Source organism: Propithecus coquereli, unplaced genomic scaffold (genome assembly GCF_000956105.1).
Source record: "Propithecus coquereli isolate 6110/MARCELLA unplaced genomic scaffold, Pcoq_1.0 Scaffold59, whole genome shotgun sequence".
NCBI lineage: Eukaryota > Metazoa > Chordata > Mammalia > Primates > Indriidae > Propithecus > Propithecus coquereli.
The window spans coordinates 3,694,834-3,698,594 of record NW_012151840.1 but is presented as its reverse complement, the minus strand read 5'-3'; positions in this window follow the sequence as shown (position 1 = coordinate 3,698,594).

Genomic DNA, 3,761 nt, shown 5'->3' with positions numbered 1-3,761 from the left:
ATAGTGCTACTACAGAGATTGGCTTTTTCTGTATTATTTCAAATTTTATAAAAATAACAGGTATTACTTTTATAGTTATAAAAATGTTACACGTATAGACATGTAAATTTTCTAAAACACTACCTGCCTAAAAATGGACAAGGACTTCATGGTGATTTGGTAAGCTACTAGTCATTTCCACACAGAGGTTAGAGGACCACTTGCCTATGGTCCCCAACTTATAATGGTTCAACTTACAATTTTCAACTTTACGATGGTGCAACGGCAATACACATTCGGTAGAAACTGTATTTTGGGTACCCATACAACCATTCTGGTTTTCACTTTCAGGACAGTATTCAGTAAGTTACTTGAGATACTCAACACTTTATTATAAAATAGGCTTTGTGTTAGATGGTTCTGCCCAACTATAGGCTAATGTTAAGTGTTCTGAATATTTTTAGGGTAGGCTAGGTTAAGCTACGATGTTTAGCAGGTTACAAGTATTAAATGCATTTTTGACTTTACAGTATTTTCAACTTAGTTTATTGGGACGTAACCCCCTAAGTCAAGGAGCATCTGTATACAGTACAATGAAAGGCCTTCCCTACAGGTGAGAAGGTAGACCAATACATCTCTAAAATATTTTGATCAATACAGCCTTTAAGTCTCAGTGAGAAACTGAAGTATATTCCCTAGAATAAAGTGAAGAAACAACAAAAGTTATTCTAGTTTAACCAAAGGAGGAAAGCTTCCAAGAAGTTAGATAAAATATAAAGAATACCACTGATACTAGACTATTTTCTCATATCCAGCCACAACAATTCAATTTATGAACATCACTGAGAACGGTTGGTTCTTTATAAGAGAAAGAGAGATACATACGCTGACAAAGCTTTTCAGAATACCCAACGAAATAAAGAGCAAATGTGGCACAGTCTAGGCAGCTCATAGGAGATGTACTAAGCAGCACATCAACAAAAATTAACAACAAAATTAAAATGTCAACTTCTGAAGGCCTCCTCACTTAATTCATAAACCTATAAAACAATGGGTAAAAATCTCACTGTCCTCCTCTAATACTGCCCTATACCACAACAGTACCCCTTATTCATCAATCCTTTCACATCTTCGACCTAACTGAATCCAGAACACAAAAGTCACACATAATTACAGATACCTTAAGTTTTATTTATTTTTTAGAGACAGGATCTTGCTGTCACCCATGCTGAGTGCAGTGGCACCATCAGAGTTGACAACCACCTCAAACTTGCAGGCTCAAGCAATTCTCCAGCCTCAGCCTTCCGAGTAGCTGGTGCTACAGGCACACACCACCATACCCAGCTAATTTTTTTACATTTTTGTAGAGATGAGGTCTCACTATGTTGCCCAGGCTTGTCTGGAACTCTTGGCCTAAAGCGATCCTCTTCCTTTGACCTCTCAAAGTGATGGGATTACAGACATGAAGCCACCACGCCCAGCCAAGTTTTATTTTTTGATACAACTTTATCATATTGTGTTTAACTCCCTCCTGTAAATATTATCAGGTATTCAGACAGCTAGAATAGAAGGTTTAAACTGGAAATAAAGAATGCCCAGATTCTAACCTTGGTTATACTCTGCTGTGACATCTACCATTCTGTATTTGACAAAATTAGGAATTTACAATTTAATACCAGATAGATTTCAATGCCTTCATAGTAAAAAGTCATGCAACAACTAAAATGGCTCACTCATAATAGGTGGTGCCTATATATGTACAGTAATCCATTAGATCTCAAATAAATTTTTACTGCTATTTACAATAGAAAGTTTATATTCCTTTGAAGTCTCAAGTTTCTTCAAAGATGCATTTGGTATTTCCAAGATGTTCTTGTTGACTGCAAAATACAACTCTAAAAGATCCTTTTCTAGTCACCCATATTCCTTGAAAGCTTTCACTTCAGTATTAATGTATTACACAGAATTCAACTGAGGAACAGCTCTCCAAGCAGAAAATGAAGAGTTAAAAATGCAGGCTAATGAAAACTTAAGATTCGACTTTAGTGCAATAAAAGATCCATTTTCTAGTTTCCATTCATCCAGAATAAAAACATCTGAATTTAAAATATTCTAAAAAAGCAAAACTTTCACATTCTCAATGCACTCAGGTAAGGAACTGAGTATTCTTTACTATCTGAATCATCAAATAAGAGAAGAATGGTATCAGAGTAACACAAATTTATTCGTGGACACTTACTATAGGACAAACTCTAATACATGGAAAAAATATCATGCTATTCACATCAAACTCCCATAGAACCTAATAGTTTAATACTCCAAGGGTCTTCTAGCCAACTTGTCCATGGCAGTAGCAACACACACAACTGTTTCAACTTTCAAACCCTTTGAGAGCAACACAATCTAGCCAAATGTTAAAGAGTGATTGGAAAACCGCCCCTTCCCTCCAAAAAATGTCAAAAAATGTTACCCTATTGGGGAAATCTTTTCATTGTTTTTCAGAGGTAGATAAAAGTTTCATACTGCTACATACAAGTTTGAAATGGTGAACACCATTCAGGTAACCTTTACACCTTTAAAAGACATAGGACAAGGCCAGGCACAGTGGCTCACCCTTGTAATTTTAGCACTCTTGGAGGCCGAGAAGGGAGGATTGCTTGAGCTCGGGAATTCGAGACCAGCGAGAGCAAAAGTCAGACTCCGTCTCTACTAAACACAGAAAAATTAGCTGGGCCTTGTGGTGTGCACCTGTAATTCCAGCTAGTTGGGAGGCTGAGGGAGGAGGACTGCTTGAGCCCAGGAGTTTGAGGTTGCAGTGAGCTATGATGACACCACAGCTCTTTACACCTGGGGCAAAGAAGCAAGATTGTCTCAAAAAAAAAAGGGGGGGGGGAACAAATTTCTTAAAGTTTGTTTTAATTTAAAAGACTGGGGGGAGGATCAAAGGTATTGTTTCTTCTCTCCTGATCCCCAGGTCTGTCTGCATACCTTGCAGAAGAGAAGTAACAGCAGGCTTTACAGCATTCTTAGTGTGATACTACCTATCATTACGGAAAGGAAAAATTTCTTGCTCCTGGCTCAAGGGTTTTTGCTCAGTCCCAAAGTTGAAACCTTACTCTCCCGTTTCTAGCCTCTTAGATGAAAGGTAGGGGCAGCAGCTCAGTTATAGCTCATCTCCTAGGAATACAATAAAGTTGAAGGCTACATCGGTTGAGCTGTACCATTTGCCTTAGAAGATTAATGGGGGAAAAAATGGCAGCCCCCATACCACCGAAGTTTCTAAAAACTACCTGGCCTAATGCCTCCATACTAGTTCTCTAGAAAACCAGCACACAAAAGCAGTCGGTTCCGCATTTCAGAGCAACAACCCCAGAGGAACTACAGGGAAGCAGAACAGCAAAGTGTAGTATTCTCAAAGCATTCAGTGAGACCACTAGTACCATAACATGCACTTTTCAAGGTCAAACCATTTTGAGAAGCTCTAAATCCTTTGGTCATTCTCTTACCACTCCCAATGTATAACGTATGTTAATGACACATATAGGTCTCAGGGAAGTCACGCTGTAAAGAAATCTGTCTTAATCCAGAACTTTTCTAAATTCTATTTGACGACATAACTTTTTTCACAAAGACCTATTAATACTGAGGGAACCATTGCTTAAAAAAAGAAAGAAAGAGGCCGGGCGCGGTGGCTCACGCCTGTAATCCTAGCACTCTGGGAGGCCGAGATGGGCGGATTGTTTGAGCTCAGGAGTTCGAGACCAGCCTGAGCAAGAGCGAGA